Source organism: Parasteatoda tepidariorum, chromosome 2, assembly GCF_982258835.1.
Source record: "Parasteatoda tepidariorum strain Cologne lab strain chromosome 2, Ptep-v5.0, whole genome shotgun sequence".
NCBI lineage: Eukaryota > Metazoa > Arthropoda > Arachnida > Araneae > Theridiidae > Parasteatoda > Parasteatoda tepidariorum.
The window spans coordinates 35,354,269-35,378,142 of NC_141756.1; the positions used below are offsets into that span (position 1 = coordinate 35,354,269).

Sequence of the window (23,874 nt, forward strand, 5' to 3'; positions counted from 1 at the left end):
ATCGCGTTATTTTTATAATTTAACTATTTATATTACAAGGATCAATATTTTAATTACCAAATAAAATTTACTAATATTCACCATAAAATCGTATTCGGTACTTATCATGGCAAATACTTATCGTATCCTTGATATTTGTCATTGTCAATAATTATTGAATACTCAGTATTTATTGTTGTCGATAATTATTTTACATTCTATCTTTATCATGAAACATGGTATTTACGATGTATTTTGAGAATACTTTTTTACGCAAATGAAATTTATCAACATTCACGATAATAACGTATTCGGTATTTATTGTTATATGTATTCATCGTTATATGCATTTATCGTTATAAATATTTATCGTGTAGTCGATATTTAGGGTTGTGGATTAATTATCGTGTATTCGGTTTTTGTCATAGTCGATCATTATCGTATTTCCACAGTTATCGCAATTGATAACTATGATATATTCCGTATTTATCGCAAAATATAGTTTTCACGATAAATCTTGAGAATATTTTTCAAATATTGTAATTACAATATTTTTCGATTATTTTGGGTTACGATACTTTGGATATTTTTTTTCTTCATAATTTCGCCGAGCTCTAGTCTAAATCATTTTGTTTGTTTGCATTACATCCTAAAAACATAAGAGAAAATTAAGTCTAAAAACTCGTTACAAAATTTTTATCATTAATAATTAGAGAATAATTTATATACAATAAGAAATATACAACAAGGAATAAATATTTTTTATTATCAGTGTTATTATTTTGAAGTTTCAAGTCATCTATATTTCCACGAAATGTACACTATTTCCTTGGTAATTTAATTATTCTTATTAATTACTCCAATTAATAATTACTTTATATATTTTTATTAATATTTCTGAGTCAGTTAGATCTAAGTAAAAATAAATTAAGTCCTCAATTTTTTTCAATCGCAATCAATACATAAATCACCTTCATGCTAAAATCATTATTTTGGTAAATAAGTTGATTACATAAAATTCAAATCCGTTGGATGTCTAGTTAAATATCAACTCCAAATCAGAACAAATGCATTAATATCCACCAGCGCAATTAGCTTTCTTTAAGTATTGATTATAAAATGATATGAAAACTCGACACTCGACTAAAGTTATGACTTTATTTGAAATTACCTTTGCATAATTTCATGCAAATAATAGATACTGATAATAATTCACTTTTCATTATTGCAAAATAATCGACACTGATAATAATTCACTTTTCATTATTTCATAAATCTAACTTGAGAGCCACCCTAATTGTCAACTTTGTTTATTTCTCATTATTTTCCAACTTTTTTTAGTTTGTCAAGCCATTGAGGTTTTTAGATCTCACCTGATGAATACACTACGTTAGAGTTTACACTTTCTGAGTGTAAAAATGTTCCAAATGCGTTTTTGAACACTGAGGAAAAAAACTATGGTCAAAACTGTCAAAATATTGTACATTTTTCCGTGTTTCTGGATCTATCGGAACACCAAAAAAAACTCGGTAATTTTGACTGAAACGATTTGGTAAAAGGAATCTGGTACGAGATTTTGTTGAAATGAACAAGAAAATATGGTTTTATAATGTGCGATAAAATTTGATAATTGAAGTAAAATTTATTAATTTTATCATGATACCTCAGAGCATGGCATTAAAACCATTTATTCGGTTAAATTTACCTTTCAGTTGTGTTCTTTTAGTGTTGTATTTTTTACTTAAAGCGCTGTGATAAAAGCTATACTTTTGAAAATCAGAATTTCCGGTAAACCTTTACCATATAAATGGAAAATGACCAAATGAATGGTTTAAATACTGTATATTTTGCTTTATTTAACCGGAATTCTGTTAATTTTTTGACCAGAAATATGATAACCACACAGTACTTTAATTTTACCAGAATTTCTTACTTCGATAACTTTAGAAAAATTCTCTTCCAGCAATGTATTGAAACATCGAGAGTGCGAACTACAAGACTAGATTAGCACTGTACTTATAATAAATTTCTAATCTATTTATGAATCATGATTGCACTATACTTATAATATATTTCTGATCTAGTCATGAATCATGATTGCACTATACTTATAATATATTTCTAATCCAGTCATGAATCATGATTGCACTATACTTATAATATATTTTCATCTAGTCATGAATCATGATTGCACTATACTTATAATATATTTCTGATCCAGTCATGAATCATGATTTTTCTGTACTTCTAATATATTTCTAATCCAGTCATGAATCATGATTGCTAATCTAGTCATAATATTTTAGTCTTAATATTTATATCCTCAAACTCAAAAAAAGAAAATCGTGTAGAATTGTAGCGTTTTCTTTAAATCCCTGAAATAGTTTTTTGTTTCAGCACTGGCGAAATATAATTTTTTTTCCTTATATTAATGCATGAGAAAAACGAAAATTTAGAAAGAAATTAATCGTGTTCTAGGAGTAAAAATTTCCTCGCGTGCGCTAAATATAACATATGTGAAAAATCGAAAGCGAGAACGGCTGTTATTATTTAAATATAAAGAAAATTAGATTTATGATTCAAATCTACGAAAACAAGTGTGATCCAGTAAAATCTAAACAATTACAGTCAACCTTGAGTTTGACAAACTCTACTCCTCATTTGCATAAGGAGAGTAAAACTATAAAGTCTAGCTAAAAAAGTAACATAATAAAAAGGTAATATAAAAAATTTGAAGTGCCTGGTTACGAGAAAAACTTATTTCCTAACTCATTTGTTTTGTTTTTTTCACCTGGCATCACTTCAGAGACCGTGAAATAAGTGAACTTTCAGTTCTGCATAATATTTCCACTTTCTAATTCAGAGCACACATCAAGAAAAATTATCGTATTTTATTATCTTTCAAGAAAGTTCTAGAACAAGGAACACAAAGGGACACAGGTGGATTTTACAACTGACTGTTCATTTTGATTTCGAATATTTTTACGTATTTACGTGGATTTAAAATTTTTATCTCAGTTTGAGATGCTTTAGATGCTATGGGACTACTTAAAGATTACAGATTTTTTATAAAGGAGGTTTTTAAGAAAATTGTACATCATAATAGAAATTGTTTTGCTATTAATCCTCCAATTCAAATAAGGTTTTCCCTCTTTTTTCTTATAAATAATTAAGTGTTAATCTCGAAAAATAAATTACGTGGCAATGTAAAGAAGGGTATATCTTTCAGCTAGCTTTCGAAGTTTACAAATATGCCTACATAGGCAAATGTCCCTGCTCTCACAAAAAATCGGTTTAACAGCGAACATCGGTTTAACAAACAGCGAAAATCGGATAAACAAATATATTAATAACTTAAACCATTATACCGTGTATGTCTAATAAAATGTTAAACTAAATCATTTTCCGTTCGAGTTAAATCTTACTGTAATGTATATAAAAAAAAGAAATGTAAAAGGTTTGACTTGCATTGAAATGAGGCAAATGTAACACCTTATTAAGTTAGCACCTTATTACATCCTCTTATAATTTACTTGATATTATGGTTCAACACATCTTTTAGATGTGTAGAAAGATGTTTTACAAAAGTTCCAACTATAGACATTTAATATTTTAGGTTCCATATAATCATACGTTTACAAAAATCTTCACTGTAAAAAAAACTCAGTTTCAAATTAATGTCTAATTTGATCTGGACAGTGTAAATCCAGATACGACCCTTTCTGTGCGTCATCCGCAAAATCCATTTTACCGTAAAATTGTTTTACGGTAAAAATTACGGTACATCAGATTTTTATTCCCTAACATGTCCCGGTTAAAATGGATTTTACGGTAAAAAGTACTGGCACCTTGAGTGCTGATACTTTTTTACCGGAATTTAATCCGGAATTTTTTACGGTGTTATTAATGATACAAAGTATTATAATAAAACATTCAAGATAAAAAAAAAAGCCAAACAATTTTTTTTTAAAAGTAAATTATTTTTAAAAAAAACTTTTTTTGAGAATATATCAACATTTCTTAATATATAGTGAGATCTACCATACCCCACTGTTTGCTTGCAGGAGGACTACATGATAATTCTTTAATTAATAAAACTATTACTACCCCAAACTTGTTGTGTTGAAGACAAATTTGAAGAAACTGAAATCTGTAGGAAAATTTTTACTCTGTAATGACGGCCAATTTCACAGTATCACGACAAGTGATGACAATAGGCAGCTACCCAGGACCGCAGAGCCAGCCGAAGGTGAGAAGGGTAATTAAAAAATGTTATTCGTTCCTCAGCAATTGATGTAGGAAGAACGCGAATTTTTTAAATTATGTAATATTAGAAAAATTAAAGAGTTTCATAAAATATAATTTGATATGTGTTTTATTAAATCGATACATTGCGAGAGTTAAATAGGTACCTAAGTACGCAAACAAGAATGATGCCCTTCCATGAGTCACCCTCGCTGTTCTTTTTTAAAAGACAACACCGCACATGAATTTAACGATATATAGTAATTTTCAAAGCTATATATATTACGTTAAAACGTGAAATACGCAAATTTAAACAAAACTGAAGGTATATGCATTTCTTTTTAATTACAAAATAAAAATATTGTGCGTAAAATGTATCATTAGTATGATAATAACTGAAATGTTTGATGCATCGTACATAAGATCTACATGTATGTTAGATTAATCTTATATAAGAAAGCGTGATACAATGCTTTGACATGCGAAAACGAAAAATCATCATATCTTTTTATTTAAATACGAGTCTTCATGCTGAATATAATCTTTTCAATTTATTTTTAATTAAAGGATATGTTGAAATGTAGATATATCCTTTAAAGCACCTATTCACGAAGCCAAGCGAATAACTAAACCTGTAATCGCCCCTTCTTAAATATGACACATTCTAGTCCTGTTATACAACCGAAAAATGTAGAAGTCCTTAAAGTCACGGAGAAGTCTGATGTAGAAGTTGACAAACAATTGTGACTTCGATGATGTTGCTTCTTACTATAGAATATTAGTAAAATACAAATAAAAAATATCCAAGTAAACACGAAATATTTTATCCAAGTTCAAGGTATATTTTATGTCATACTTAATTAACAAAAATTCATTAGATTTAAAAGAAACTATGATAGCAGTTCATAACCTTCAAGTGGGATTTCTAAAGTGAGAGTAAGAGGCAATAAATTAAATGCTGTGAAACTAATGCTAATTTAAAAAGCAGCAAATTCCAGTACACGTACTTAATTTTATTTTAGTAAGCATTTATAGTAGAATTCATAGCTATTTCGTATTGTCAAATTATGACATTATTTTTCGCAATAATTCGAAACTGTTTTTTAAAACTGCGCATGAAATATTGAAATGATATTCATAAATATAATATAATATTTTGAGTCTAAAATCACGAATAATTCGAATTTCAAACAATGGATATCTGTTTTTCAGTCTGTTTGTAGTAATAGTTTACAATTCTGGAGAAAAAAATGACGCAACCTGAATTCACTTTTTTTTATAAAAAATGTTTAGTTTTTTTTCAAATACTAATCATTTAGAAAAGCGAAAATAATATTATGCATGCCTTTTTTTTTAAATTGATTGCTTTTTTCCAGAAATACTAAAGATATAAAAATTATCATAATCTGTGATTATAATTTTGGACATACAAATTTATTTATTTACTTATTTTCAGACACACAAATTTAAAAAAAATAATAACTTTATCAGAATTCAGGTCATTTGAGATTCCTATTCTATTAAATCTTAAATTCGCTAAAATACAATCAAATTTAGCAAAAGTAAAAATACTACAAAATTGAAAGAAAAAAAAATAACACGTAATAACACAATAAATTGCGACCGTTTTAAGAAAAAATCACAAACTTTAGATAACCAAGCCTAAATAACTTATCAAATTCAACATATAACGAAGCGATATCATAAGTAGTTGCAAATTAGACAAAATACACTCATAGTTAATGTAGCATAAGAATCCTATTTAAAAATTTGAACATATTTAGAGCATGTTTCAAAAATGAAAGTGAACTAACACAGACTTCCTTGAAGTATAATTTTTATAATCAAACAATGTTTCATTCAATACTTTAAAACCAAAAGAGTTTCAGAAAAAACATCCGACACTTATATAAACTATTCTCCAAAATGAAATTCCAAAGGTGTTATTAAAAAGTTAATAAGTAAAGCTACGTTGCGTACCACTTAAATGAGGAAATTGGAGGGACTCCGTATTCATTGTCCTTTTAGAGACGATAGTGGTGAGCCATGAGTGCCAAGTAAGCCTTAATTGTCTCATTTTTTTTTTTAAAAAATTACTTCCAGGAAGTGTGTGCATACGGAAATTGCTTTTTCTTCCATTTTTAACCGTTTATTTTGACCTAATTAAACAAATAGAAAAAATAAATATATGGGAAATCAAAAGTATAAAAAATGATATGATATGCTTCCCTGTCTCCGATTATGAAATTCAAGATTATGCTTAGACTAAAAATTCAAATGGAAAAAAAATGCGTTACCCGTTGAGCTGAATTGTTTGCAACTTTGTTTTGTTGAGTACATTTTTCACATCTTGATTTAGCCACTCCTGTTACAGTCAGATTTACAATCTAAGAGACAAGCTTTAAACACAAATACACTAAGATTTTCTTCCGTACTACATTTTCTTACAACACAAATTTAAATAAACTGCTGTCTAAAACTTAAAGTGCGTAAACTGTTCAAAGGTACAACACCTTGTTGTACTTAAGAACAAATGCTTTTGTACTTCGGGACAATTTTATTTGAACCGATTTATACCACACTGTAAAAAATTCTGGATCAAATTACGGTAAAAAGCATCGACACTTTGAGCCCAACGCATTGGTACTTTTATCAATTATTTAGTTGATAAATTTAAACTTAAGACTCGAAAAATTCTTCCAAAATGCTCCAAGATTAACTTCTACCATTAGCTAATTATTTATTTACTTTAAAAATACAAAGTAAAAAAAAGGTTTTAATTATTACAACAATATTCTTACAAATCTAATTATTTATCTAGCTATTTATTTATCTAGCTAATTTTAAGCTTCAATGTTTTAAAGCGTGACGTTGATGAAAATTGTTTAAATTGCTATTCGAGTGTTCTTTACTTTAATATTTTCTTATGTGTACTTTTCATCAAAACCGTTATAAATATAACAGTTATTAAGATACAGATTTTTTAAGCAAATTAATAGCTTGAACAGAACTGCATCACTTTAAAAATATAAAACAGCTTAAACTTGAAAAATATATGTATATACGAGATATGTTTTTAAAAAAAATTCGTGCCTGGCATGATGAGCGACAAATTTTCGGAACAAACTCGAGAGGACATTAGTCTTCCATACACCATTTCTCTGTCTTATAACAAATGAAAATTAGTAGTTTTGCTATGTAGTAAAAATGAAGCTTTTTATGTGATAAGAATTATATATAGAGTTTTCATTGATTATAGAAGTAGGAAAGAAAATATTAAGTCTCTTACAGTTGTTAGCCACTGCAATAATTATACTTTCCTTTGTTTCGATATTTCTGACATTTATTTTCATAGATTTTCGAAGCCATTTTGTCTGTGAAAACTAATATAATCACGCATAAAGTGCAAAAATTAAAAAATGGACCAATCTTAATAACTTTTTGATCTAAAAATTGGATCTTCACGTTCTGAGATTCAATAGTTCGAGGAGGTGACCTCAAATATGATAGTTAATCAGTGCAGACGATATTTTAAATTACGAAATCAGACACAAAAACCTTCTTTTTCTGTATAAACATGCCTTTTTCTCGACGGATTCGGGCTTCTGACTCCCAAAAAATAGGGAATAGCTGAAAATCTGGTCCCAATAGTTTGGTCAAGAGAGCAGTCCAAAGTTTAGACCCCTAAGTTAATTTTATTTTTCGCGTATTTCGTCATATATCGAGAACTTTTTAAGGGAATTGATAATTTCATGCAAAAAAGACTTTTATTAAATATTTCTCATTTTTTATTATTTTATTTAATATTAGTCGAAAAAATTTTGTATTGTAAGGTATGCAATTTTTTACATCATTTTAAAAATTAAATTGTGCATAGCAAAATGCAAAAAAAGTCGATCGATTAGTTCCTTAGAACTCGAATTTCCACAAAGTTTTATTTTAAAAATTATTCAATTAAATTCGGAGAATGTCATTTAAAGTAATTGTGTTGAATGTAATTGTGAATTTTGAGATGAATAAAATTTGGAGAACGTAATGTACAAGAAAGAGAAAACCTTGTACAATTTTGGATCACTATTTTAAAGATAAATAAATTATTTATAAAAAAATTATTGGTAAAACAATTGCTTCGAGATAAATAGATTGTTTAAATTACTAATTTTTAAATCAATTAATATAATGAATCATAAGAATCAATTATAATAATCAATTCAAAGGTTTGCAAAATCTAATAATGAATCATAAAAATTAATTATAATAATCAATTCAAAGGTTTGCAAAATCTAATAATGAATATAAGTTTTATACAAAATCAATACATAAGTTTAAGAATTCCAATAGAGTTATTATTTTTTGACTAACATGATATAAAAAACTACTCCTTTTGATATCGCATATTTTCGATATCACGAAATTTTTAATTCTCTCAAATACGCTTTTTTCTACCATCGATAGAATTTTAGTCGAGTTCATGAAGCCAAGGATCTGATAATTATAAAATACAAATGACGTTGTTTTTAGCTAACTTCCGAAACTTTTCCAAGTTGAGGCACCTTTACAAGATTTAAAATTTTTTCCCGGAATCCTATTCTTATAATATTTGGCTGCGGTATAACATTTTTAATATACATCTAACGTGTGTCTCATTGTGTAAGACTAAAATCTATTTAAGCAAGTGATAAGAATAAAAACATAGTTAATACAACTCATGTATTTTAATTATTATTAATGAGTTGAAATTAATAATACAACACAATATAAGTATTAACTATAAGTATTAATAATACGAGAAAAAATATAAATAAGGAGAAAATGTATTCTGAATTCATGTATTCTGATGGGGAAGCTTGTTGCTCATTTCATAACTTTTCAAGTTGTTGCATTAACTTTCATATCATTACTCGCATATCTTCTTCGATTTTATTTTCTAGTGAGATTTGCTATTCAGAACAGCGAAATTCAGATTTATAGAAGCAGTAAAAAAACGAGAACCTAGAGAAACTTAACAAATAAATATGAGTTTAATTTGAAGTCATAAACAACTGGATCACATCTAATTTCACTCTATGGCAATTTGTGGAATCTGCTATACTGAGAAATTAACTGTTCCTGGTTTACAAAAATGTAAATATTCTAGAGTTTTCACTAGAAAACTTAAGGTCTGTGTATTCAGATCTTAGGATGGTCAATGCATAAAAATTAAAAATTGGGGGAAAAGGAAATCATGTGTCTAGATTCCTTAATTTCGTGTTGCTTTTTTGGGGGAAATGCTCAAGTCAGTGTCTGTAGATAATCATACCATATACAGTCAAACCCCGATATAGTGAACACGGTTTATCGTGAACTCCCGGATATAGTGAAAGAAATGCTCGATCCCGTGCCTTGCTATACACGTATAATTTTTTGTGGATATAGTGAACTAAAAAAAGTGAGGAAGTTGGACATTATGAACTTTTTTCTGTCTTCGATTGATTTTCCCTCTCATTTTTTGTAAATAATTTTGAAATGTCTACTTCAAAATAAATACTTATACTGATTTTCAAAACCATCTATAGAGTGGAATGTAGCGATGAGCATTTTCTCTTGTTTGCCTCTTTTATCACTCTTTTCCATCCTGCAAAGGTCTACCCAGGCAGATGAGAGGATAAATTTTTCACTCCATCAGCTGAAGATTATTTTTCAGACATTTTTGTATTTCATTTTATTGGTCATTTATTTAAATAATGTATAATAAAAAGTTCGGAACCATAAGTTAAAATTGTTTACGGAACGGATATAACGAACTCCCGGTTATAGTGAACCGAAATTTCGGTCCCTTGAAAGTTCACTATAGCTGGATTTGACTGTATTAACTGCATATTTACATACTGCATAGTAACGTTGACCAAAAATGATCATGTCATCTAGAACAAATTCCTAGCAACTAAAAGTGCTGAATATTCTAGTTGCATACAATCTAGTTTTTGCAATTCACAAAGGCACTATACAACGATGTTAGTAATAAATTCCGCTAATTACATTCACATATTTTTATTCATGCAGCAGATGCTTCTTGCTGAAAGTTTTTATGTCTTTTTTGGATGAAAGTAAGCTTTTTCTGAAAAAAGCTATAAAACCTGCATAGCTTCACAGAGCGTACACAATATATTTTCTTGTGAATAAGCGTAAACTATGACACACGTAATTTTATGAGGCAGGTGATGAAAGATATGAATTTCTTGTCGGGTAATGAGTAGTATTTACTTAGTTCATTCAGAGGCCAGTGGCAATGAAAACGTGAAAGCGGCACGTGTAGCTTGGAATTTTTATTATAAGAAATATAACATTTATAGACAATCAAAAATTTTATTAAATCGCTTAATAACCTAACTTTATAAACATTTGTCGCTTATTTTATTTGTTGCTTATTTGTAAGTTATTCCTATTTGAAATTGGATATTTTGATGTCAAAATAAACTGATTAGTTTTTGTTTCCTTTCATTGCATTGGCAAGAATGAGTTAATTGATTGTGCTTGAAATTAGCAGTTTTTACTTTCAAAACAAACTGAATAAATACTGTAAGTTATTCAGAAGGAATTGTATAAGTTTTCTTTCTCAGTATCATATTTCAATTGATTACGGTTGCGATAATTGAAATAATTTGTTTTCGTAACAAATTGAATTATATTAGAATGTTAATAGCATGAATAATTACAATGAGTAACTTGCAAGTACAGCAACGAGCAAATGCATAAATTTGCAACCTTAATTGGAAAATTGCAATTGTAGTATATTTTGGAAAATATATTGCAACATATTTGTTCTCTATCTTTTTTTTTTTCGTATTTCAGTACTGTAATGCCCAATATTATTTCTGAAGCGTCTGTTTGTATCTGTGACTAATTTTATTCAAGGGAACAATTTTGCCGGTTTGTTTAGTTTAAAACGGAAGGCATGTAGTATAAATGGTAGCATGTAATGAAATTTAATGTACAGTGGGCAAAATGAAAAAGGGACCACGCATAATAACTTTTGATCTAATGATCGGATATTCACGTTCTAGAACTCAATCTTAATTGTTTGGGGGGATGATTTCAAATATGAGATCATCCACTAGCACCTCGAATATTTTAATAATTAGTGCAGACAATATCTTAAGTTATGAAATCAGACACAAAAGCGTACTTTCTCTGAATTAGCATCTTATTCTCGATAGAATCGAATTTCGAATCCCGAATATATAGGAGAAATCCGCGATCTGAGAAATAGGCTTTCCACTGATTGAAATATTTAAAAATTGAGTAATTTTGAATTTTTTTTCTACATAGATTCAAAAATTGATGAATTTGAACGTCAATTAGCTAAATATATAATATAAAAGATCATTTACAATATAAAACATTCTATTTAAAATAACGTTTCACCTTTTTCATCTAAAAATTAATTCTTTTTTAAAGAATAAGGAACATTTTCAAATAAATCTAAATTAATAAATATAATTTCAAAAAGATAAGTTTCACAAAGAACCTTCAAAAACGTTGTCATAAATGCTTCGTATAAGTCAATTTCGTAAGAATAGTTTAAATAGTACGCTTATGTATTCGTATAAACAGTTTAATATTATTAATGTAACATATATGAGTCTTACAAAATTTATAAGTACAATAATTCATTTTTGTAACATTTTCGTAAATAAATTTCAACAACAATTACGCAATCAAAAAACTTAAAATTACGTTTATTAGTTAAGATTTCGTAAATATGATTATTCTTAATCAGTAAATTCAAGATTTCCTTAGTAACCTTTTAAAGTATCAAAACATTAGAAACTTACTTTTTGGACAAATAAAATTAAAAAAGAATAACTATTTCGATAATAAATTCAAATAATCATCGTGTAATGTTTGAGAAATTAAGAGTATTCCAGCGATTGAATAGACAGACATGTTACGTTATGCTTGACAAATAAATTATTCGAGAAAATACGCTTCTTAACCTTTCTCTTCAAATAAAAGCATTAAGCAAGTCGGAGAAATTTACGCATTTAGAAAAACTGAGATTTTTACTTCCTTAAGCTTATGTTGTAATGTTATTTACTGATATATGTATATTTCTCTACCCGTGTTTCACACAAATTTTTTCATGAAAGCTGGCTTTATTTATTTATTTTTTTATTATTAGTTTTTGACATTTAAGTGGCATGAACACAAATGTACTCTTTTAGTTCTCATTTTAAATCTTATGATTACACCTAGTTTTTAAATTGTTTTAAAATCACGGAATAATTATAAATATAATAATTATAAGCAAAAATAATGCTTTGCAACAATAATAATTGTTAAGATTCAAAATCGATAAGTAAAATCTTAAGATACCCAGGTATTCAATACCTAAAAATGTCTAACCATAAAATTCGAATATCAATATTTTCTTTTTCATTTACATTTGAAGTTTAAAAATACTAAAAACGCGAAAAAAATTACAAAAAAATACATGTCAACATTAAAAATTGAATAGTAAAATTATATGTTGTTAAATACTCAGCATTTCGATAAATTTAAATATAATTTTGGATTTTACATTTTCCTTTTTTATTCATTATAAATATTAAAAAAATTCCAAGAATGCTTGCGATGTAAAGGAAGACATAAGATCTACACTGCTTTCAATAGTATTGCTTAGAGTGCTTTCACTTATATCTTGAAAATTGCCTTTCAAATTAGTCGAGTAGCACAGGCAAATCATTATATATATATTACATTTTAATACTATTAGTATTTATTATTCAATCCAGTAAGATATAAGAATATTTCTAACAGAAAATAAAATAAATTGAACAATTTCTGTAAGGAAAATAAATATTTGCGTTCAAAATGGGTTTATAAAAATTAGAATTTCGGAAAAATTACAAAGTGCCAAGAAACAATTTAAAGATGGACACAAAAAGAAAATATCTATTCCAAAAAATTCAAACTTTTGTCTTGAAAAATTTTAAACAATTTTTTATGTATCTTGTATCATGAAATATCAGATTACTTCTTCAATTTGAATTTTAAAATTATTGACTGAATGCCTAATTTTCCGGAAAGTGTAAGTTTAACTTGCATTTTCTCCTACATGTTTCATTTATTACATTTTATTTATTTTTATTTTTAAATTTTATTTATTTTCATATTTTATTTTCCGTTGACTGCATAACTTTTTATTTATATTTTATTCATTGATTTAATATTGTCTTATTTAGTAATACCTTCAGGGAGAAAAAAATTCTGGTAAAATTACCATAATGGTAATCACGTTTCTGCCAAATAAAAACCATAATGCTGGTTAATAAAACCAAAATCTAAGGTATTTAAACCATTCATTAGGTAATTTTTTCCGTTCATAACGGTAATGGATTACAGGAAAATTAGGTTTTCAAAATTATGGTTTTTGTTGCCACACATTTTGCAACAAATACAAAACTGAAATGCAAATTTAACCAAATAAATGGTTTTTATTCCTTGCTCTAAGGTATAGTAAAATTACCTAATTTTTTCATATCTAAAACCAAAATTTTACCACTTATTATAAAACCCTCTTTTATTGTTAATTTACTAAAAATCATTAGCAAAGAGTTTCGGTAAAAATTGCCGAGTTGTTTTGTGAACTCATAGAGCCAGAAACAAGGTATATTTTACCATATTCTGGTAATTCTAACCATACTTTTCATCTTACCGGTTAAGTCTGCTTGCAACGTAAAAAAGCAAAATTGATACCCAACACTTTATTAAAATTATAAAAATTTAAAAATTATAATTTTTATAAAAATATTTTTTATTGAAAAAAGAACTAGAAAAATACTATAATTTAGATACCTAACCTTTATTTTCCTATTTAATTGAGTTGAAAAATTTTATACATTTTCAAATTAAGGTTATGTTTAAGACGTTAAAAAACATAAAAGTTAAACAAAAGCGTTTAAGTATTTATAATAGCATGACAAAACACAATTAGAGAACTAGAATTATAAATGAAACAATCTTTGGAAGATTTTGTTAAAATTAAAAGCGTTTCGAAAGAAATGTTTACCTTTCTCAAAATTTATTTTTTTACTTAAAATATTATTCAAAATTTCTCCCAATAAAGTAACTGTTACTCAACTTTTATATTTTTTAAAATGCGTGGCGCAGTCTTGATTCAAAACAATTAATGATCTTAAATTAGCTTACATTAAATTATAGTTTTTTTCCAAGCACTTACATTGCATATTTATTTTACTAACATTTTAATACAATAAAGAACATAACAACAAATCACCACAAAACCAAATTAATAATTTAAAGAAATCCACACTGCTATACTAGTCATGAGAGTCTCAGTGAGAAAATGTTTGCAATTTTTAAACATAATTATTAATTATTTAGCAAATTTCAAACAACTTAAAATGTTAATCCTTTTTAAACATTTTTAAATTAACCCTTCCAAAAGTAGATTGCGAAACTTAAAACTGCAATAATTATTAAATATTTAAAAAAAAACAGTATCTCAAATATTATACATTTTAAATAGAATAATTAAATTTAAATACACATTTTTTCAGATAAATGTAATGTTAAACAAGATATATTTGTTAAATATTAACATGGTTTTTAACTGGTAAATAAAAATCAGCTTAAACAAATTATAAACAAAGGCTATTTAAAAGCATAAATCATACTTTCTTTAAAATAACAAGTAGTGATTTACGACTATGAAAGATGAAAATAAATTCACACAAGTGAACATAACGTGTCTAAAATATAAACAGCTTATACGTGTAATCCCTTCATGAAATAAGTATTTTCAGTAAACGTTTTTATGTCTTGTGTTAGTACTCATTGTTATTTTGCGGTTGTTTTAAATACAATCGTTGAATGCCAAAAAACAATGAAACTTTTTTTAATGTGCAAAAATATGCATGAATTGTGTGACTGTTTGTTTTTAACTAATACAAATTTAAATCTAGTGGAATAAAATAAATTAATTACAGAAACAAAAATAAATTTCAAACTTTAGGACTTCATTTCAGCATAAGGGACTCCGCCCCTTTCTCGCTTTGCTGACAGATCCCCACATTACGCTATCAATACAACCACATCTATACTATCACATTACGCACATTACGATCTCCACATTACGATTTGATTTAAATACATTCCAATGCTACAACGAAAAAAAGTGGGGTCTAAACTGCTCGGGAAAAAAAAATTATTTATTTCTGAATTTATCGAAGCACTAACAAGTTCCGTAATTTTTACCAAAGGGCTGTGATTAAATTCTTTCTAAATTTAACAATAAAATGTGACTTAATATTATGTTACAAAATTTAGTAAATGTGTTAAAATTTGGATTTTTTTTTTCAATAAAAAAATGCATAAAAGATGCAATAATAATAACGGTATAAAAATGCAAGGCATAAAAAGCACTTATTCGATTAAATTTACTTTTCTGTTTTGTAATTTTTGCTAAATGTGAGGTAATAAGCGCTATAGTTTTAAAAATTAGAATTTTCGGTAAACCATTTCCATATGAACGAAAAATTTATCGAAAACAGGCTTTAAATACCGTGTATTTTGGTTTTGTAAGCAGAATTATGCTTTTTGTTTTAACAAAAAATATCTTTAATCTGCGGTACGGTAACTTAAACAGAATTTTTTCTTCGTGTACTTGAAGCTAATAAAACTAATAATTTGTTGAATTTTCCTACTTACATAGCTAAAAATTTCAGTGTTTCAAGATAAAAGTTTTAAGTCCGTTATTCTAACATAAACTCGCAAAATTTGAAAAAAAATCAAAGAAAATTTTAAAAAATAAGAAAAAAAACGCAGTCACAAATTTGATAAAAAAGAAGATAGTATAACCAGAGTTATTACAAATATTTAGGTTGAGTTAATGAGCAACGCATTTGTGGCCAAATCTCCGTAGTTATAATACATCTCTTGCAGTAATTATTGAGCCTCATTAAGGCAAAAATGTAGCTCTAAATTATTGTGTTACTTACATATATAAATAAAAATAATTAAATCGTAACAATAGAACCATTTATTTGTTTATATAAACCATCTGCTTTTAATCCTCCATTTTATAGCTGAGTTTGTTTTTAGTTTTTCACTGTCAACGTCAGAAAAAAAAAGAAATTTTATCGGTTTTGTGACAGCATACACACACATTGGTGTCTTATATAATAGAGATAACGTGCATCAAAATCAAACGTGTACGGATAAATATAGAAATCATAAAAATTTTATAAGAAAGTATATAAATAAAATAAATTGATAAATTCAGCGTAAGCTGCTAATGAGATATAAAACAACTCGGCTTTGTATATAATGCTTTTCGATTTTTGTACAAGTATTGTGCAATACATTTTTTTAGTTTCATCTAGCATAAGGTCGAAATAAGAAAACGTTTATAGTCACATTGTTTCTAATCTATAAAAAATGTCAAAATATTTAAATTCTAATTTCTGTCTTCCCACCTGATTATTTACTATTAATTTATTATAAATGTCAAATGCCTTATCTCTCGTATGCCTTTCAGAATAAATTGCTAAAAAGCAGGAACTCAAAATCAAAATAATTATTAAAAAAAAACAATTATAAAATAAAAATAAATCATTTATTTTTATATTTAGCAATCACAATTAATTATTTTTTAAACAAAAAACGGATCACTCTAAACAACTTTTAATCTAATGATCGGATCTTCACGTTCTAGGACTCAATCCTAATGGTTTGAGGAAATGATCTCAAATAGGCTAATTGGGACTATGTTTCCCAGATTGAGACTCTTCTCTATATTTTGGGTGTCAGAAATCCGAATAAGGTGGGGGAGGGAAGTATGTTTATGGAGAATGTACATTTCTGTATCTGATTTTTTAATTTAAAATATCTAATTAATTAGCATATTTGATATCACCCACTCGAAGCCTTAAGACTAATTCATAGAAGGTGAAATTAGGTTAAAAATTAAATGAATTATTATATTGATCATTAGATTAAAAGTTATTCAGGGTGATCTGTTTATTTTTTTACACTGTACATTAAAGAGTTTCATACAATTAAACAATAAGTGGTAAGACTCAACATTTATTATTTTATTTCTGTTAAATTTATATTAATTAATTTTCAGTTCAATAAATACAAATAAATTATTTCTAATTGAATATTCAATTTTAATTACGTTGAAACTACAGTAAATTATGAAATTAAATTCAGGAATGTTTTTTAAAAAAAACATAAATTTAAAAAAAAAAAATAATAATGATTTTAAATATTGATTTTAGATTTATTTTATGAAATGTCTTATAAGTTTAAAAAAATTCCGTTAATTTATAATTCAGATACATGATTTGTCAAAAGACAGGTTTAGATGAATTATTTTCTATTTTGTCGAGTTTTGCCTAGCGATATTTCCCTCTGACATTTGGCGGTCTCTCTTTGCTTTTCGTTAACACATGACTGTAAGAAGCTTTTTACATTTTTTTGAAAAAAAATTTTAAAATTTGTCAGTCAAAACAAGAGATACGTACTTCAGCACGATGAAAGATCTGAATCTTTCACTAACTGTTTCACTACCTAGTTCTTCAAATAAACGAAAATTTACTGCATTTAAATATTAATGAACATAGTTTTTTTCCTTTTTTTCCTTTTCTTGATATTCGGGAATATTCATATATTGTAAATAATTCCGAATCATATTTACAGTAAAAATAGCCGGCATTTAGGATGCTGATACTTTTTACCCTAAAATCCATTTTTACCGGGGCATGCTACGGAATAAAAAATCTGATACAACGTATTTTTCACTGTAATAATTACCATAAAATCTGTGAATCTCACTAATTAAATAAATATTAATGTAAAAATTACAGTATACTATTTTACGGTAAAAATGAATTTTACGTATGACGCACCCAAAATGCCAATACTTCATGCCCTAATTTGATCCGAAATATTTTAAAGCACGGATTTAGATAAAAATAAGTAATTAAATACATCTATATTAAAAATAAAATAGCACTAATGTGGATAATATTTTACTAGGTTACACCTTAGCTATTTAGATGCTTGACTATTATTTCTTAAGAATGTTCTAAAATAATAAAAATAATATTAAATGTCAAAATAAAGCTTTTAGCTTTTCATAAAAATGCTAAAATAAAGTAAAGTAGTAAAAGTTTCAGGCCGAAAGGTAAATAATAGTGAAATGAAAAAAACTTTACTTTTGGTTTTACACAAACGTTTAAAAAAGCATAATCTATAATAAAACCGTCAGAATGTTTTAATATCTAAGTTGCTCATAAACCATGCCTAAAACATTTTGAGTTGTTTTGAGTATGTTACGTTCATCAGCTGTTTTTCCATTTGCTTTTACATTACACTTGTTAAAAAAAATACATAAAATAGTGCAAATAAAGGAAAGTATGCATATTTCATAAATAAACACATTGATTAGCTTCCTAATCAATTTTACGAACTTCAGTTAGAGAAATAATCATACACTGATTGAATAGTATAATAATTGGGCATTTGAAAATTGTAAGAAGCAAGCACATTAATTTTATTTACAAAAGAGTCAAAATATATAATAATAAAATTGGAAAAATTAATAAACTAATATTAACATATTTTCATTTCAATCATAAAATAGTTGATTCCTTAAAAGACAACAATGTAATTTTTATAAGAAGTCAGAAAAGTTAAAATAAAACTCCAGAAAATTATATAATCATTCTTTGTTTCACGAAAATTAGTAAATGTCCGAAAAAATTTAAATTTGAAATTGAACTGACCCCATGTTGCCATTGATTTATTTAAACCTGAAAATGATTTTATTGAGATTTTGGATAAAAGGAAAGAGCATTCATTAAAAAGAGTTTCAGCAATTAAAAAGGCAAATAACAAGCAATTAAACACTAAAGGATTAGGAACGATCTAAGGAAGATTAAAAAGAAAGAAAGGCAAATTTTAAATAAAATATTATTAAATGTCAAAAAATTACGTTGTTGTTTTGTTCATAAATATAAAATAAACAAAATGTTTTTACAAATGTAACTTGCAAATTGAGCTGTCACCTTTTTGAAAACATTTTATTAAAATTAGCAAATGATTTATATTGATACATGGTAAAATTGAATATAAAAAAAGTTTTAAGAAATTAAAGATTCCAAAATATTAAAAAAATACCTTTGTAAGATTAAAATAAAAGAATGATATCTTTCAAATGAGTTCAACTTTAACATTAGAAATTTATTTAATTGTATTTCATAAATAAAAAATTAGCAAAATAATTCTAAAAATTTAAATATCCAACTGCTCCCTTGCTGCCTGTAATTTATCTAAATTAGAAAATAATTTTATATGATGTCTGATAAAATAAGAATAATAAAATTGTTTTAAAAGATTAAGGAATCTTAAGTTCTAAGGGAATAGAAAAGTTCTTTAAAAAAATAAAAAAGAAGAAAGATATCTTTCAAATATGTTCTTAATTGAAGGTCTGATAACTACAAAATTGCATTGTTTATAAATATAAAATTATAAAATATATTTATAAACGTAACTTACAAATTTAACTGTGGCCATATTGATATTATTCCATCAAAATTAGAAAATGATTTTGCAGTGATACCTGATTAAGCAAAATCATAAAAAAAATTTAAAGATTGAAAGTTTAAAAGATTCTTAAATATTAGAAGAAGATCTTAAAAAGAAAGAATATCTTTCAAATAAGTTCAAATTTAATGGCAGAAAATAACATAATTGTATTTCGGAAATATAAAATTAGCAAAATGATTCGAAAAATGTAACTTAAAAAACCAACTGTTACCTTGTTGCCAATATTTTATAAAAATTCTAAAACAATTTTATAATGACGTCCGATAAGAGAAATAGATTAAAATGGTATTAATGATACATCAGAAAATAATTTTATAATGATGTCTGATTATAAAAGAACAAATGATGAATATAAATGAAATAACAAATGACTGAAAAATAATAAATTAAAATTGTTTTTATGTTAGAATCTTAAGTTTCTAAATGATAATTATTAGCAAAATACTCTAAAACATACAACTTACAAATAGAACTCTTTTCTTGCTGTCACACGAAAGTGTTCCTGTTATTAAAATTTGCAAACGATTTTAGAATAATTTATTGGAATATTAAAAAGGTTTTAAAATATTAAAGATTCTTAAGGATTATAGAATTATAAAAGGAAGAATGTTATCTTGCAACTATTTGAAGAAGGCCCAGTAAAATAATGGTTTTTTTACTCTATTTAAACGTCTTTTTATATTACAATAAAAAGAAAATGAAAAACAAAACAAAAAGAGAAACCGAAGACATAACGCAACTCACCGGAAAATCCTTTCTACAAAACTTTACTCTCTCTCTTTCTCTCCTTTTGAAGGCTGCGGGAGAAAAACTAAAAAAGGAAAGTGATGAGAAAGATGTGAAATAATTTTTTTTTTCAAACCGCTATTCTACAGAAGTCACACTTATATTTCAATGTCAGTTCACTTTCGCTTGGCGGGAACTTTTAGTTGTGGTTTCACTTGTCATCGGTTCCGTTCTGGCTTGAGCCGGCATGTGAACGATCGTCTGTGAACGCATGATTGGCTAGAGTAGAGCGTCATGCTTGTTTTCTACTAGAGGGAGTGCGGATCAATTGAGGTTTATTAATAATCGACTATTTGAATTAAGTAGGAAATGCACTAGCACTTTTTTTTAACATTCTTTTCAAAACAACAAAGCTAGAGTGCTCACAGAAGAGTGTAAGCTCCTGAATATAATAAAATAATAAAATTAAAAAATGGTGTTTTTCTCAGTATTTAGAGCACATTTAATTAAGAGATTTAGCTTGATCTCCATTAATTTCTTCACATTCTTTGCAATTTAAATATTGATAAAAATTTAAGTTTAATTCTCAAAATATTGACTTCTTAACCAAAGGGCTCATTGGGCATAAGCATTTTTTTTCAAAATTGCTATAATATATATAGCTTGAATTGACCTTATTTAGTTATTTGTATTTCCTGTCGATGCGTACCCACTGTTAATACGTAATGAGTATTTCCTTTAATTGTATAATGGTAATTATTTATTTAATCCTTTCACAGAGGATTTTTTCTTTTTAGAATGTTTTTTTCCTTTCTTTTTTTTAAATTTGGATCCATTTATTTATCTATTGTATTTTCATTTATTCTTATTCTAAAATATCCCATTTCATTCTTTGTTATAACTTTCAATCAAAACAAATCGCCAAATGAGCAAAATTAAAGCATAGAAAATTTAAGAAATATACTTCTGTTATCAGCACTAACTAACACCTGAGCAAAACAAAAAAAAACTATTTTTTATTATATTTTGTTTACAGAAATCTGAATGAAAAAGATAGTTAGCAGAAAAGCATTGTTACCTCATTAGTTAAACCAAATTAAACCAAACAATCAAGTAATGTTGTTAATTAAATGCTTTTCTGGTAATCAACACTAGTAACATAACTTATATACATCCTTCCAAATCTTTTTTAAAAAATCATATTCAGTGATACAAAGAATATCAATAGAATATTCATAAATTGGAAAACGTAGAAGTCTATGTTATTTTTGAATATTAAGAGTTTCAAAGGTTTGATCCATTATGAATTTTATTTTCAAACTGTCCCCCAGAATTGGAATTTCAATTCTTTTACACAACACAGCAGCAACACGTTGCTAAGTTGTAGGTAAAGAAGAAAAATGAAAGAAAAGGAAATTTATTAAATAAAAGAAGTCTTAACTTGCCTAAGTCTAAACTTGCATGAATAGATACAGCGATATGTTTGCGTTTTAAGCATTAAATCTCTTTATTACTTCTAATTGCAAGATTAAAAGACAACTACAGCAAATAAGAGTATAAATTATCACATAGAGAGCAAGCATATAGAGAACAAACATGGAGAAAAATAAATATAGAGAACAAGAGAAGTAACTGTAGAGATAGTCTATGAATCAAAAAGGCCCCTTGCCTCCCACTAGTGGTCGACAAGCTAACGTTTGGTTATAGCTCGGCAAATTATGAGATAGTCATCATCCATGACCCGTACCAGATTACAGAGATTCATATAAGACTTGAAACTATGTGGAAACGAAGTCATGGCTAGAGGCTAAACTCAGTTGCTGTTTTAAACATTAGCTAAATATTTTACTCTTTTCTTATAATTTTCCTCTGTTCTTACGATTCAAAAATAAAAATATCAGCTTAAGCAATGCAAGCCAATAGTCGGAACATTAAATAAATAAATTTATATTCATTCAAATATGGACTTTTTAACATAAGGAAATCACCTAATTTGCTTGATTTAATTCATTTTTTAAAAAATTAAAATTGTGCTTTTATTACGTATGCATCAGGTTATGCATAAATTTAATCAAAAGCAACAGTTATATCAAGATTTTCCAAGAAAGAAATTTCTACGAAATCATTATAATAAATTCATCAAAATTTATAAAGTTTATAAACGGCATCAAAAATAATAGATCATGAAAAGGTAAATAAAGCGTAATTAAAATTTAATATGTCAGAACTTTGGAACATTAAACCAAAATATAATAAATCTATAAAACTACAAGTAGAAGAGCAATCATTTAACTCATCCAAAAAAATGTAATATAAATACAATATGCGAAAAAAACATTGAAATAAAATAAAACTTTTTATTCGTCGCGTCCTTATTATTAAGATTTTAGTCCACTAAAATGTTTTCTGTATCAATTTATGTATTATTTAGCAGCATAAATGAGAAAAATTACAATTATGTTTTGTTATATAAATGTTTTTGCATTAGCCGTGACATTAACTTCCATGACCTTGTTAATTTAAACTTCAATGGCCTTTGAGATTAAAAAGTGCGTTTCCAAAATTTAATAATGCACTTTAAAATTAGCTTATTTATTTCTCTATCATCATTCAAGCATTAAGACGAGATCTGAATATATAGCAACCGAGGAATTGTTACTTCTAAAATAGTTTTATTTTATAATCGTTGTTGAACAACCGACCCAATTTTATATTTACTACTACCAAAATTTAACTCAGTAGCCTTGTAATTTTGAATCCAATCCAAAGACAAGCAAACTAACAGATCAAATATTGGTAGAAAATAGCTTTCATGGAGGACTTTTTGATGGAACTAACCCGCATTTGCGTTAAATGGAGGGGAAAACCACGAAAACCTCCCATGGTTAGCCTAACGGCTAGGAAACTCTTACCCTTGATCCGTCTACCACTGAGTATATTTTATATCAGCACTGTGGTGGGTGCGAACAAGGAGAAAAGTCGTATAACTGAGAGGCGAGTTCTCGAAGTTAGTTGATACGTCTGATTGATACGAATTCTGTACATGGCTTACACCGACCACAGTGCTAACGTAAAATATCCTCAGTGGTAAACGGATCATGGGTTAGAATCATCTTACCGTCGGGAAAACCATGAGAGGTTATCTTGGTTCTCCTCTCTATGTAGCGCAAATACTGGTTAGTTAAATCAAACAGTCCTCTGCCAATTTAGAAGTTCCCTTGTCGTCTGGGCTTAGTTCAAAATTATTGATAGGATACATATAATGCTATGAAGCATTGAATTGAATATTGATAATCATAAACTCAG

At 26.8% G+C, this 23,874-nt stretch overlaps 1 protein-coding gene across 3 annotated transcripts in view; it reads right to left on the reverse strand.

Moving 5' to 3' along the window:
* The window catches only part of LOC107454969 (lysosomal cholesterol signaling protein), a 107,243-nt gene that overhangs the window by 44,700 nt on the left and 38,669 nt on the right, over positions 1 to 23,874 (reverse strand). Inside the window, exon 1 of one of the 3 annotated variants that reach the window (XM_016072342.4) lies at positions 20,587 to 20,880. The exons of 1 other annotated variant lie outside the window; for it this stretch is intronic. The gene's annotated coding sequence lies outside the window, so the exon portion shown is untranslated. Of the gene's footprint in view, positions 1 to 20,306; positions 20,881 to 23,874 lie in introns of those variants that run through there. One more of the 3 variants, XM_016072345.3, reaches the window with a different exon arrangement.